Genomic DNA, 14806 nt, shown 5'->3' on the forward strand with positions numbered 1-14806 from the left:
TCATTTGTGCAATTGCTTTGCACATGACCAAGGCCGCCACATTTCCTACAATAGACTGGCTGTCCATTGTAAAACAAAGACCCATGGTTCCTACCCAGCACAACTGTGGATGGAGGATGCATTAGACCATCAATACTCCCCGAGTCGGGTCTGAACCGTACCAGGAACTTTCGCTTTCCGTTCCAGAACCCACTGTAGCCCATGACTCTCCCTGATGAACGCACCGAGGAGCAGTACCTGCTCAGGAAGAGCATGATGTCTTCCTCAGATACATGGGGGTTGTACATGTATACTACGAGTGGGACTTCGCCATCTCCATATAGGTACGTCACAGTCACTCCCTCCAACAGTCTACTGCACGTCTCTGCCTTAACTCGCTCCTGGAGTCTTCCACAGGCGGCCTTGGTCGTCAATGTGAGGATATAGATGGTTTGCCCCCTCTCCTGCAGGCAATATATATCCTCATTTCTCACGCCCAACAGGTTACGCATTACTTGGTTAACGAACTCAAGTGGATGCCCATAACCTACGTGGCCCTCGGGAACCTCGAACTTAACAGAGTTCGGTATCTGGCCGGAGCCAGTGGTAAAGCGCTGAATGCAAGGCATTTAGCAATTGGCAAAAGGCTTTCCGTCTCCACGGGCACGGCCTTTCGCCGGGGGATCACCTCTCGTTGCCCAAGGACTAATCCGGCTCCCCAATAGCAGCAGGGGGGTGAAGTCCCACCGTGAGGTGAGACGATCCCCCCAGGCCAAGGAGCCGGGTACCTCGAGCACCTTCCAGCCAAAACCAAGCACAAAACAGTGAAGCTCTGCACCTGATCTCAGCCAAAAGGCCGAGAAGCGATAACCAGAATTGGTTTGGGCCTCGAGTGGCACCCTGGCCTATGCCGGACACATGTTAGGGAGAGAGAGTGAGAGGGAGACAAACCCACGCCTACAGAAGACATTTTGTCACCCAAGCCAACCCTTGAAAAGGCTGCTTTGCACAGCAAAAACACGAAGAATGGTGCGTTTTGCAGCCGCCGCCCACTGCAATGAATCTGAATAACTCCTCCTTTTGGGCACAAGCACCTCCCCTGCCCCTTGCAGTCTTTCCAATTCATGATACAAAAAGACGGACAGGACAGGTCGCCTGACTTTCCGTCACTGCCACCCTTTGCCATCCTTACCTGTAGAAAGCCCTTTCATCATCCCCAAACCCTAATCTTTTCCCTTCACTTCCCAGCCCCCAAACCCTGCCCTCTGAACCCTTCTCACCCCCCGCATCCCTTGTCCTGTCATCCCCCTACCATCCGGGAAAAAAACGGCTTGACCCCTCCTTCCACTAGCCCACCTCCCACCCAAAGAGCAATTTCTGCTGCGCAGCTAGCTTTCTAGGCAGCAGCGCTATTGTGATGTCATCGGGGGGCATTGTGACAAGCCGCCAGTGTTCCGTCTCTTCATGTTGTGCACTGTTCAAACGGAAAATACATCAACAGGCAGGCTACAGAAAAGCTTACTAACAAAGGTTAGAGAGGGGCTTTCTCAGAGGGCTTTTTACAGTTTGTCTATTCCCAATTAGCCGGTTTAGTATACTTAATGAAAGTACTAATTCTTTCATAGGCCGCCCATTCTTAGTATTTGACGTTCCTTATATTGTGGTATCAGGCTTTGCAGCAGGTTGCAACACACCTGTGGTCACTGCAGCAGCAGCAGCAGCAGCAATAGAATCCACTTTGTCCAAAAGGGATCTATTCCATTCAATTGCACATGATCTAGATTAGCCTGAGAACAAGATACTGCATGGGACATAGCAGAGTTGGTGAAGTTGAGTGGTGATGAGTTTGCCATTTGGATGAATAAAGCAAGTAAAAAGTGTGAAAGATAAAAAGCAAAAGGAGTTTGAAGTGTGAAAAGTGAATGGGCCAAATTGAGGTGCATATGAAGTTGTATGCTTTCTTTCAATTCATTAATCGGGCTAATATGAATCAGGTGAATCGAGTTCTGCTTTTGGAAACTGGGTTAAGAAGGGGTGCACCGTTCCTGGAGGTACTGCAATACCAGGTCAATGCGTGGAGTGGACAGAGCAAGCTCTTTTTCCATCTCCCTGTTCTAAAAATCCATTTAATATATGGTCCCCAGATAGGGGACGTATCAGATATTAAACTGATAAGAACAGATTTTTTTTTTTTTTTTTTTTTTTTTTTTTTTGAGATTTCATCCGCAATTGTCAGAAAACGGTCATCGGCCACCACACAAAAGCGCAGTGCCGCAGGTGATCGCCTCCCGAGCCCAGGAACCACCAGCCATAAGGGGACGTAAGCACCAAAAGGCGCAACAATCCCCGAGGCTGGCGGTTGTGCAAGCCCGGGCCCCTCCCAGCCAAGACCAAGGCAAACCCAATGAAGGGACTACACTTGATCTTAGCCAAAAGGCCGAGAAGCGATAACCAGAATTGGTTTGGGCCTCGAGTGGCACCCTGGCCTATGCCGGACACATGTTAGGGAGAGAGAGTGAGAGGGAGACAAACCCACGCCTACAGAAGACATTTTGTCACCCAAGCCAACCCTTGAAAAGGCTGCTTTGCACAGCAAAAACACGAAGAATGGTGCGTTTTGCAGCCGCCGCCCACTGCAATGAATCTGAATAACTCCTCCTTTTGGGCACAAGCACCTCCCCTGCCCCTTGCAGTCTTTCCAATTCATGATACAAAAAGACGGACAGGACAGGTCGCCTGACTTTCCGTCACTGCCACCCTTTGCCATCCTTACCTGTAGAAAGCCCTTTCATCATCCCCAAACCCTAATCTTTTCCCTTCACTTCCCAGCCCCCAAACCCTGCCCTCTGAACCCTTCTCACCCCCCGCATCCCTTGTCCTGTCATCCCCCTACCATCCGGGAAAAAAACGGCTTGACCCCTCCTTCCACTAGCCCACCTCCCACCCAAAGAGCAATTTCTGCTGCGCAGCTAGCTTTCTAGGCAGCAGCGCTATTGTGATGTCATCGGGGGGCATTGTGACAAGCCGCCAGTGTTCCGTCTCTTCATGTTGTGCACTGTTCAAACGGAAAATACATCAACAGGCAGGCTACAGAAAAGCTTACTAACAAAGGTTAGAGAGGGGCTTTCTCAGAGGGCTTTTTACAGTTTGTCTATTCCCAATTAGCCGGTTTAGTATACTTAATGAAAGTACTAATTCTTTCATAGGCCGCCCATTCTTAGTATTTGACGTTCCTTATATTGTGGTATCAGGCTTTGCAGCAGGTTGCAACACACCTGTGGTCACTGCAGCAGCAGCAGCAGCAATAGAATCAACTTTGTCCAAAAGGGATCTATTCCATTCAATTGCACATGATCTAGATTAGCCTGAGAACAAGATACTGCATGGGACATAGCAGAGTTGGTGAAGTTGAGTGGTGATGAGTTTGCCATTTGGATGAATAAAGCAATTAAAAAGTGTGAAAGATAAAAAGCAAAAGGAGTTTGAAGTGTGAAAAGTGAATGGGCCAAATTGAGGTGCATATGAAGTTGTATGCTTTCTTTCAATTCATTAATCGGGCTAATATGAATCAGGTGAATCGAGTTCTGCTTTTGGAAACTGGGTTAAGAAGGGGTGCACCGTTCCTGGAGGTACTGCAATACCAGGTCAATGCGTGGAGTGGACAGAGCAAGCTCTTTTTCCATCTCCCTGTTCTAAAAATCCATTTAATATATGGTCCCCAGATAGGGGACGTATCAGATATTAAACTGATAAGAACAGATGAGATTACATCCGCAAATTTCAGAAAACGGTCATCGGCCACCACACAAAAGCGCAGTGCCGCAGGTGATCGCCTCCCGAGCCCAGGAACCACCAGCCATAAGGGGACGTAAGCACCAAAAGGCGCAACAATCCCCGAGGCCGGCGGTTGTGCAAGCCCGGGCCCCTCCCAGCCAAGACCAAGGCAAACCCAATGAAGGGACTACACTTGATCTTAGCCAAAAGGCCGAGAAGCGATAACCAGAATTGGTTTGGGCCTCGAGTGGCACCCTGGCCTATGCCGGACACATGTTAGGGAGAGAGAGTGAGAGGGAGACAAACCCACGCCTACAGAAGACATTTTGTCACCCAAGCCAACCCTTGAAAAGGCTGCTTTGCACAGCAAAAACACGAAGAATGGTGCGTTTTGCAGCCGCCGCCCACTGCAATGAATCTGAATAACTCCTCCTTTTGGGCACAAGCACCTCCCCTGCCCCTTGCAGTCTTTCCAATTCATGATACAAAAAGACGGACAGGACAGGTCGCCTGACTTTCCGTCACTGCCACCCTTTGCCATCCTTACCTGTAGAAAGCCCTTTCATCATCCCCAAACCCTAATCTTTTCCCTTCACTTCCCAGCCCCCAAACCCTGCCCTCTGAACCCTTCTCACCCCCCGCATCCCTTGTCCTGTCATCCCCCTACCATCCGGGAAAAAAACGGCTTGACCCCTCCTTCCACTAGCCCACCTCCCACCCAAAGAGCAATTTCTGCTGCGCAGCTAGCTTTCTAGGCAGCAGCGCTATTGTGATGTCATCGGGGGGCATTGTGACAAGCCGCCAGTGTTCCGTCTCTTCATGTTGTGCACTGTTCAAACGGAAAATACATCAACAGGCAGGCTACAGAAAAGCTTACTAACAAAGGTTAGAGAGGGGCTTTCTCAGAGGGCTTTTTACAGTTTGTCTATTCCCAATTAACCGGTTTAGTATACTTAATGAAAGTACTAATTCTTTCATAGGCCGCCCGTTCTTAGTATTTGACGTTCCTTATATTGTGGTATCAGGCTTTGCAGCAGGTTGCAACACACCTGTGGTCACTGCAGCAGCAGCAGCAGCAGCAATAGAATCCACTTTGTCCAAAAGGGATCTATTCCATTCAATTGCACATGATCTAGATTAGCCTGAGAACAAGATACTGCATGGGACATAGCAGAGTTGGTGAAGTTGAGTGGTGATGAGTTTGCCATTTGGATGAATAAAGCAAGTAAAAAGTGTGAAAGATAAAAAGCAAAAGGAGTTTGAAGTGTGAAAAGTGAATGGGCCAAATTGAGGTGCATATGAAGTTGTATGCTTTCTTTCAATTCATTAATCGGGCTAATATGAATCAGGTGAATCGAGTTCTGCTTTTGGAAACTGGGTTAAGAAGGGGTGCACCGTTCCTGGAGGTACTGCAATACCAGGTCAATGCGTGGAGTGGACAGAGCAAGCTCTTTTTCCATCTCCCTGTTCTAAAAATCCATTTAATATATGGTCCCCAGATAGGGGACGTATCAGATATTAAACTGATAAGAACAGATCACGTTTCAAACAAGCTTTATTAAACTCACGCATTACAAACAAAAAGTCACACTTTAGATACAAAACACAGTTACTTGTGCACATGAAACGCATCATAAAACCCAAATCAGGTATTTACAGGTACAGTAAAATATCACATAAAATCACATAAACATACATAAAACCAGCATTTTACTTAAAACATGAGATAAAATACATTAAAAGCAATACAGTAAAAGACATAGAATCACAAATAAAATATGATTATAAATACATAAAAGTGTTCCATATCTGGAGACACCATGCCTTTTTTGCTTCCAATGTTCACTGTTTTTTGCAGTCTCTCAAATAGTACGTGTACATGGTACATAATGCAAGACCTATACAGTCTTTCACAGGGATGCAATCATGCTTGAACAGTAAAATATTTCTGGTTTTCCATAGGGCCTCTTTAAAACTGTTAATTATGAGCCATGCGATTTTTGCCTGGTACATGGTAGGACAATCAATTATACCGTATAACACCACATCACAATTTAGGGTGCGTAACCCACACACCCATTTCAGGAGCGTGCCCACTGCCTGCCATACCTCTTGTGCGTAAGTACAATACCAGAACAGGTGGAACACCGTCTCCTCCTGGGCACACCTGTCTCTTGGGCATCTGGCACTGGCCACAAGTCCCCTACGATGTTGGAAGGCCCTGGTGGGGAGACATTGGTGGACTATTTGCCAGGCCAGATCCTTTTGCGTATTACTAAGAGCAGGGCATGAGACGTTGTTCCAAATTAATCGGCACCTAGACGGGGAAAAATTAGCCACATCCTCCATAATCTCATGACCCTTACAGGCGGCTGTCAACTTTCGCTGATTTGACAAGACTCCCTTGTCCACATTTATCAAATCATATTCAGATATAATAGTCTCTAAAATCTTATATTGTTTCGGAGGGGATAAAAGGACAGGACGATTAGGTAAAATATCAATATGCAGTTTTTTAAAAACATACCCCGTGCTGTACCTTAAAAAACAAGTAAAAGCCCCAGCATTATTCAAACTTTTGTAACAAAACACAAAAAACTTTATTAATAAAAACAACTTTAGGTCAGGGAGTCCCTTGCCACCATTCCTTTTACTCTTACATACAGTTATTCTCTTTAATTTTTCCATTTTGGAGTTCCACAGAAAATAAAAGATGGGTTTCATTAGTCTTTTAAAGTATAGGGAATTTGGAGGAAACACCATCGCTGCGTACAAAATGATTGGGAGCAGGATCATTTTTATGATTAGAATCTTCCCCTCCATAGTAAGTTTTCTTAGCTGCCATAATGATATTTTTTGACTCAATCTTGTGAGAACCAGGTCCCAGTTCTTACACCCATCATTTTGCTCATCAAAGTGGATCCCCAAAATTTTTATCCCATCATTTTGGACCGGTATCTTTGGTGGCTCGGGCTCCCATTGACCTACAATAAAACAATCACATTTTTCTTTATTTAATTTAAAACCGGATCCAGCACTAAAAATCTCCGTATCCAGCACTGCTCTGTTTATGGCAGCGGAGCTGGTACAATATACAGACACATCATCCATGTATGCTAACGCTTTTACCTGGGCTCCCACACCTCCAGGAACAGGGATCCCCCTAACCACCTTGTCCTCACGTAAACGGCACAAGAGTGGTTCTATAGCACAAACAAACAGTAAGGGGGACATGGGGCAACCCTGTTTTACCCCGGATCGGAGGGCGACCTCTTTTGTTAAAAAACCATTTATTAAAATCTGCGCATACGTGTCATTGTATAAAAGCTTAATTTTATCAATAAAACCAACAGGAAACCCCATCTTTTTTAAAACACTAAAAAGATAAAAGTGTGATACCCTGTCAAAAGCTTTTTTAAAATCAAGGGATAAAATGGCTATAGGCTGCTTGCGATCCTTCTGGTACCAGATCAGGTCCCGTATAAGATTAAGATGCTCCCAGATGGACCGTCCGGGGATACCGCAGACCTGATCTGGATGAATCACACTTTTAATAACACTTTTAATACGGCTGCTTAAAATTTTAGCCAATATCTTATAATCAGTATTTAAAAGAGAGATAGGCCTCCAGTTTTCTAAGTTTGCCTTATCACCTTTTTTAAAGATCAGGGTAATCACACATTTCTTCCAAGAATAGGGTATAAAATTGTCTTTAAAAACCTCATTAAAAACTCCCATAAGATCATCTTTAATAACATCCCAGAAAACATGATAAAACTCTATGGGGAGACCGTCTGACCCTGGAGCTTTACCTTTTTGAAAATCTTTTAGGGCTCCCTCCACCTCCGCCATGTTTATTTCCTCAGACAGGAGGTCCTGGTCCTCCGTGGATAAAAAGAGGGATAAAAAATTCAAATTATCATTAAAACAAGACTGATCAATGTGTTTGAGGTTAAAAAGGTTGCTAAAAAAGTTAAAAGCCTCCTCTAGCATTCCCTTTGATGATGTCTGACCTCCCAACTCCCGTATAAAATTCTTCCTCTCCCCCACTTTTTTAAAAAAATATCTAGAGCATGTCTCATCTTCTTCCAAATGTTTTACCCGAGAATTAAATATTATCTCTTTTCCTTTTTGGTCAAGAAAGTTCTGGATCTCAATTTTTAACTCGGTAATGTCCTCCTCCGCCCCAGGGACTCCCCACCCTTTTAACTTATGGAGAGTCTCTAATCTAACATTGAGATCCCTGAAACACCTTCTCTTTTCCCGGGCCCGCCTCCTACCCACAGTGACAAAGAAATTCCGTATGCGACACTTAACTCCATCCCACCAATTAGACATGGATTGCTCTGGACATTTCTTACTCCTCCATATTTTATATTTAGCAATAAATGCAGCCCGGGTTTCCTCATCCTGTAATAACAATGTATTTAGTTTCCAGGAGCATTTGCCCACTTTCTCCTCATCTGCATATTCTAAATCTGCATATATGAGGGCGTGGTCTGAAAAAATATTTGTCATGAGTCCGGCTGATTTAGGGGTAAAAGAATCTGAGGAGGGAAGAATAAAATCAATACGGGAAGAGACAGTACCATTACTCCATGTGTACCCTGGGTCAGACGGGTGAATTTTTTTCCAGGCATCCTGCAATTTAAAATCAGATAAAATATGCTTGACTTGACATGAGGTTTTGTCTGGTTTTCTGGTATTGTCACCACCTCCTCTCCCCTCTCCCAACATCACACAGTTAAAATCCCCTCCCACCACCACAGGGGATGGACCTGTTAAAAACAACTGCATGTCATTAAAAAGGGAGGAGCGTTCATTTTTTTCAGGTGGAGCATAAATATTAATAAAACGACAAGTAAAACCATTAAAAACTGCATGTGTTAACAAAGCACGGCCTGGAGAAATTTCTGTGACAGATAAAATCTTAACATCTTTGTTTTTAAATAAAATCCCCACTCCAGCAGCCTTATTCATGTTAGACCCCGACCAGACAGAGGGCCCTAAGGTCCAGTCTTTTTTAATGTCAGAGTATGTAAGGTCATGGCCAATGGCGCATTCCTGTAAGAAAAAAATGTCAAAGTTCAAGGTCATTAGCCATGCAAACAGGGCCACTCTTCTGATCGGGCTTTTTAAGCTCCTCACATTCAGTGAGGCTATTTTGATGTCCGCCATTAAATGTTTATGTTAAGACCAGAACTTTCAGAGTCCGAGAGATGGGAACAATCAAATATAGATGGAACAGTGTTCATACTACCGGTATCATCGGAGTCAGAGTCCACACATTCTGGGTCCACATTTGACCCTATTGGGCTGTTGTCTGGAAGGGACACATGAGGACCCATCCGCCTCTTTTTCATTTCCTGGTCCCTCTCATTTCGGCCTCTTTTTGCGCAGGTGCTCAGGTCCATCTGGTCCCCCTGCCCAAGGGGTACTATGTCCAAAGTGTCCTGGTCATCCGGAGGTGGTCCCTGCACATCAGGGTGGACATCTGGCTGGACATCTTGGATAACATCACAGGGAGCATCTGGCTTGTCCTCATGGTGGTCAACAGAGTGGTCATCAGGGGGGACATCCGTCTGGGCACCTGGTTGGTCTGCAATAACGCTGTCATCCCTCTCCGACACGGTCCCGGACTGGGCCTCCATCGTGGATTCAGGAACTACCGAGCAGCCTGGCTGACTCGGCCTTCCCCCAGAACCGCTCCGGGGGGATCCCAACTCCCCGCCAGGTGTAACCTGGCAACCTGCAGGAGTGGGTGATGACTCAGCATTACAGGGGGGAGCTGAGTCAGTAGCGCTTACCACAACCGGGTCGGGTCTCCTTCGTCCAATAAGCACATCTGCAAAGCTGGCGACTAGGGACCCCGTCTTGGCCATACCCGCATGGGAAGGCACTCCTGCGGAACTTGCCGCAGGTGTCTGGGGACCCCCGGACCGCCTAGGCCGTAACGGACAGCTGTTAAATAGATGGGTACACAGACCGCATCCGCTGCAGATCTTATCACTTGTGCAATCTTTAGAGGTATGACCCCATTGACCACAGTTATGGCACTCACTGACTTTTTCGTTCTTGCACTCATGCTGCAAGTGACCAAGACCGCCACACTTCCGACATCTGCGAGGTTGCCCATTGTAGAATAGGTATCCAATGTTTTTTCCCAGCACTACCGTGGAGGGGGGGTGTACATGGCCCTCTGAACTCTCTGGGTCTGGGTTAAATCGCACCAAAAACCGGCGTTTGCCATTCCAAATCTCGTTAATGGTGTGCACATTCCCCACAAAGCGAACAGAGGTGCAGAAACGCCTAAGGTACAACTCAATGTCGTGCTCACTGACATACGGGTTGTACATGTACACCACCACAGGGGTCTCGCCTTCACTATACAGGTAAGTGAAAACCACCCCCTCCAATAGCTGGTTATGGATCGCACCCTTCACTCGCCCTTGGAAAGTGCTACAGGCAGTCTTGGTCCTCAACGTCAGGATGTACGTGCACTGCCCCCTCTCCTGCAGACAGTACACATCCTCTTTCCTTACGCCCAAGAGGTCTCGCAACAGACGGTTGTAGAACGCCTCTCCATTTCCACAACCAAAGTGGTCTTTCGGAACCTCGATTTTCACCGAGTTTTGAAGCTGGCCGGAGCCAGAAGTAAATTGCTGAATGCACGGCATTGTACCAGCAATAACTTGACAAAAAGCCTACCGTTTCTCACGGGCTCGGCCTTTCGCCGGGGGATCACCGCTCGTTGCCCGAGGACTAATCCGGCTCCCTAATAGCAGCAGGGGGGTGAAGTCCCACCGTGAGGTGAGACGATCCCCCCAGGCCAAGGAGCCGGGTACCTCGAGCACCTTCCAGCCAAAACCAAGCACAAAACAGTGAAGCTCTGCACCTGATCTCAGCCAAAAGGCCGAGAAGCGATAACCAGAATTGGTTTGGGCCTCGAGTGGCACCCTGGCCTATGCCGGACACATGTTAGGGAGAGAGAGTGAGCGGGAGACAAACCCACGCCTACAGAAGACATTTTGTCACCCAAGCCAACCCTTGAAAAGGCTGCTTTGCACAGCAAAAACACGAAGAATGGTGCGTTTTGCAGCCGCCGCCCACTGCAATGAATCTGAATAACTCCTCCTTTTGGGCACAAGCACCTCCCCTGCCCCTTGCAGTCTTTCCAATTCATGATACAAAAAGACGGACAGGACAGGTCGCCTGACTTTCCGTCACTGCCACCCTTTGCCATCCTTACCTGTAGAAAGCCCTTTCATCATCCCCAAACCCTAATCTTTTCCCTTCACTTCCCAGCCCCCAAACCCTGCCCTCTGAACCCTTCTCACCCCCCGCATCCCTTGTCCTGTCATCCCCCTACCATCCGGGAAAAAAACGGCTTGACCCCTCCTTCCACTAGCCCACCTCCCACCCAAAGAGCAATTTCTGCTGCGCAGCTAGCTTTCTAGGCAGCAGCGCTATTGTGATGTCATCGGGGGGCATTGTGACAAGCCGCCAGTGTTCCGTCTCTTCATGTTGTGCACTGTTCAAACGGAAAATACATCAACAGGCAGGCTACAGAAAAGCTTACTAACAAAGGTTAGAGAGGGGCTTTCTCAGAGGGCTTTTTACAGTTTGTCTATTCCCAATTAGCCGGTTTAGTATACTTAATGAAAGTACTAATTCTTTCATAGGCCGCCCATTCTTAGTATTTGACGTTCCTTATATTGTGGTTTCAGGCTTTGCAGCAGGTTGCAACACACCTGTGGTCACTGCAGCAGCAGCAGCAGCAGCAATAGAATCCACTTTGTCCAAAAGGGATCTATTCCATTCAATTGCACATGATCTAGATTAGCCTGAGAACAAGATACTGCATGGGACATAGCAGAGTTGGTGAAGTTGAGTGGTGATGAGTTTGCCATTTGGATGAATAAAGCAAGTAAAAAGTGTGAAAGATAAAAAGCAAAAGGAGTTTGAAGTGTGAAAAGTGAATGGGCCAAATTGAGGTGCATATGAAGTTGTATGCTTTCTTTCAATTCATTAATCGGGCTAATATGAATCAGGTGAATCGAGTTATGCTTTTGGAAACTGGGTTAAGAAGGGGTGCACCGTTCCTGGAGGTACTGCAATACCAGGTCAATGCGTGGAGTGGACAGAGCAAGCTCTTTTTCCATCTCCCTGTTCTAAAAATCCATTTAATATATGGTCCCCAGATAGGGGACGTATCAGATATTAAACTGATAAGAACAGATGAGATTTCATCCGCAAATTTCAGAAAACGGTCATCGGCCACCACACAAAAGCGCAGTGCCGCAGGTGATCGCCTCCCGAGCCCAGGAACCACCAGCCATAAGGGGGACGTAAGCACCAAAAGGCGCAACAATCCCCGAGGCCGGCGGTTGTGCAAGCCCGGGCCCCTCCCAGCCAAGACCAAGGCAAACCCAATGAAGGGACTACACTTGATCTTAGCCAAAAGGCCGAGAAGCGATAACCAGAATTGGTTTGGGCCTCGAGTGGCACCCTGGCCTATGCCGGACACATGTTAGGGAGAGAGAGTGAGCGGGAGACAAACCCACGCCTACAGAAGACATTTTGTCACCCAAGCCAACCCTTGAAAAGGCTGCTTTGCACAGCAAAAACACGAAGAATGGTGCGTTTTGCAGCCGCCGCCCACTGCAATGAATCTGAATAACTCCTCCTTTTGGGCACAAGCACCTCCCCTGCCCCTTGCAGTCTTTCCAATTCATGATACAAAAAGACGGACAGGACAGGTCGCCTGACTTTCCGTCACTGCCACCCTTTGCCATCCTTACCTGTAGAAAGCCCTTTCATCATCCCCAAACCCTAATCTTTTCCCTTCACTTCCCAGCCCCCAAACCCTGCCCTCTGAACCCATCTCACCCCCCGCATCCCTTGTCCTGTCATCCCCCTACCATCCGGGAAAAAAACGGCTTGACCCCTCCTTCCACTAGCCCACCTCCCACCCAAAGAGCAATTTCTGCTGCGCAGCTAGCTTTCTAGGCAGCAGCGCTATTGTGATGTCATCGGGGGGGCATTGTGACAAGCCGCCAGTGTTCCGTCTCTTCATGTTGTGCACTGTTCAAACGGAAAATACATCAACAGGCAGGCTACAGAAAAGCTTACTAACAAAGGTTAGAGAGGGGCTTTCTCAGAGGGCTTTTTACAGTTTGTCTATTCCCAATTAGCCGGTTTAGTATACTTAATGAAAGTACTAATTCTTTCATAGGCCGCCCATTCTTAGTATTTGACGTTCCTTATATTGTGGTATTAGGCTGCGCAGCAGGTTGCAACACACCTGTGGTCACTGCAGCAGCAGCAGCAGCAGCAATAGAATCCACTTTGTCCAAAAGGGATCTATTCCATTCAATTGCACATGATCTAGATTAGCCTGAGAACAAGATACTGCATGGGACATAGCAGAGTTGGTGAAGTTGAGTGGTGATGAGTTTGCCATTTGGATGAATAAAGCAAGTAAAAAGTGTGAAAGATAAAAAGCAAAAGGAGTTTGAAGTGTGAAAAGTGAATGGGCCAAATTGAGGTGCATATGAAGTTGTATGCTTTCTTTCAATTCATTAATCGGGCTAATATGAATCAGGTGAATCGAGTTCTGCTTTTGGAAACTGGGTTAAGAAGGGGTGCACCGCTCCTGGAGGTACTGCAATACCAGGTCAATGCGTGGAGTGGACAGAGCAAGCTCTTTTTCCATCTCCCAGTTCTAAAAATCCATTTAATATATGGTCCCCAGATAGGGGACGTATCAGATATTAAACTGATAAGAACAGATGAGATTTCATCCGCAATTTTCAGAATCAAGGTAGCCCCGAAGGCCAGCAGGCCACCACACAAAAGCGCAGTGCCTGGGTGATCGCCTCCCGAGCCCAGGAACCACCAGCCAAAAGGGGACGTAAGCACCAAAAGGCGCAACAATCCCCGAGGCCGGCGGTTGTGCAAGCCCGGGCCCCTCCCAGCCAAGACCAAGGCAAAGGCAAACCCAATGAAGGGACTACACTTGATCTTAGCCAAAAGGCCGAGAAGCGATAACCAGAATTGGTTTGGGCCTCGAGTGGCACCCTGGCCTATGCCGGACACATGTTAGGGAGAGAGAGTGAGCGGGAGACAAACCCACGCCTACAGAAGACATTTTGTCACCCAAGCCAACCCTTGAAAAGGCTGCTTTGCACAGCAAAAACACGAAGAATGGTGCGTTTTGCAGCCGCCGCCCACTGCAATGAATCTGAATAACTCCTCCTTTTGGGCACAAGCACCTCCCCTGCCCCTTGCAGTCTTTCCAATTCATGATACAAAAAGACGGACAGGACAGGTCGCCTGACTTTCCGTCACTGCCACCCTTTGCCATCCTTACCTGTAGAAAGCCCTTTCATCATCCCCAAACCCTAATCTTTTCCCTTCACTTCCCAGCCCCCAAACCCTGCCCTCTGAACCCTTCTCACCCCCCGCATCCCTTGTCCTGTCATCCCCCTACCATCCGGGAAAAAAACGGCTTGACCCCTCCTTCCACTAGCCCACCTCCCACCCAAAGAGCAATTTCTGCTGCGCAGCTAGCTTTCTAGGCAGCAGCGCTATTGTGATGTCATCGGGGGGGCATTGTGACAAGCCGCCAGTGTTCCGTCTCTTCATGTTGTGCACTGTTCAAACGGAAAATACATCAACAGGCAGGCTACAGAAAAGCTTACTAACAAAGGTTAGAGAGGGGCTTTCTCAGAGGGCTTTTTACAGTTTGTCTATTCCCAATTAGCCGGTTTAGTATACTTAATGAAAGTACTAATTCTTTCATAGGCCGCCCATTCTTAGTATTTGACGTTCCTTATATTGTGGTATTAGGCTGCGCAGCAGGTTGCAACACACCTGTGGTCACTGCAGCAGCAGCAGCAGCAGCAATAGAATCCACTTTGTCCAAAAGGGATCTATTCCATTCAATTGCACATGATCTAGATTAGCCTGAGAACAAGATACTGCATGGGACATAGCAGAGTTGGTGAAGTTGAGTGGTGATGAGTTTGCCATTTGGATGAATAAAGCAAGT

The 14806-nt window shown here is 47.1% G+C and overlaps 3 non-coding genes and 3 pseudogenes across 3 annotated transcripts; all 6 read right to left on the reverse strand.

Moving 5' to 3' along the window:
- Positions 1-2008: 2008 nt before the first annotated feature.
- LOC142292630 (U2 spliceosomal RNA) lies at positions 2009-2223 on the reverse strand (annotated as a pseudogene).
- A 1363-nt stretch (positions 2224-3586) lies between these two features.
- On the reverse strand, positions 3587-3771 carry LOC142292480 (U2 spliceosomal RNA). Its single transcript, XR_012750638.1, has one exon. It is a non-coding gene; the product is annotated as a U2 spliceosomal RNA (small nuclear RNA).
- A 1366-nt stretch (positions 3772-5137) lies between these two features.
- LOC142292563 (U2 spliceosomal RNA) lies at positions 5138-5310 on the reverse strand (annotated as a pseudogene).
- Positions 5311-11839: 6529 nt separating this feature from the next.
- LOC142293259 (U2 spliceosomal RNA) lies at positions 11840-12024 on the reverse strand. The gene has a single exon (XR_012751235.1). It is a non-coding gene; the product is annotated as a U2 spliceosomal RNA (small nuclear RNA).
- Positions 12025-12090: 66 nt separating this feature from the next.
- LOC142292756 (U2 spliceosomal RNA) lies at positions 12091-12230 on the reverse strand (annotated as a pseudogene).
- A 1162-nt stretch (positions 12231-13392) lies between these two features.
- LOC142292453 (U2 spliceosomal RNA) lies at positions 13393-13576 on the reverse strand. The gene has a single exon (XR_012750615.1). It is a non-coding gene; the product is annotated as a U2 spliceosomal RNA (small nuclear RNA).
- Positions 13577-14806: the final 1230 nt, after the last annotated feature.

This window comes from Anomaloglossus baeobatrachus, chromosome 2 (assembly GCF_048569485.1).
Source record: "Anomaloglossus baeobatrachus isolate aAnoBae1 chromosome 2, aAnoBae1.hap1, whole genome shotgun sequence".
NCBI lineage: Eukaryota > Metazoa > Chordata > Amphibia > Anura > Aromobatidae > Anomaloglossus > Anomaloglossus baeobatrachus.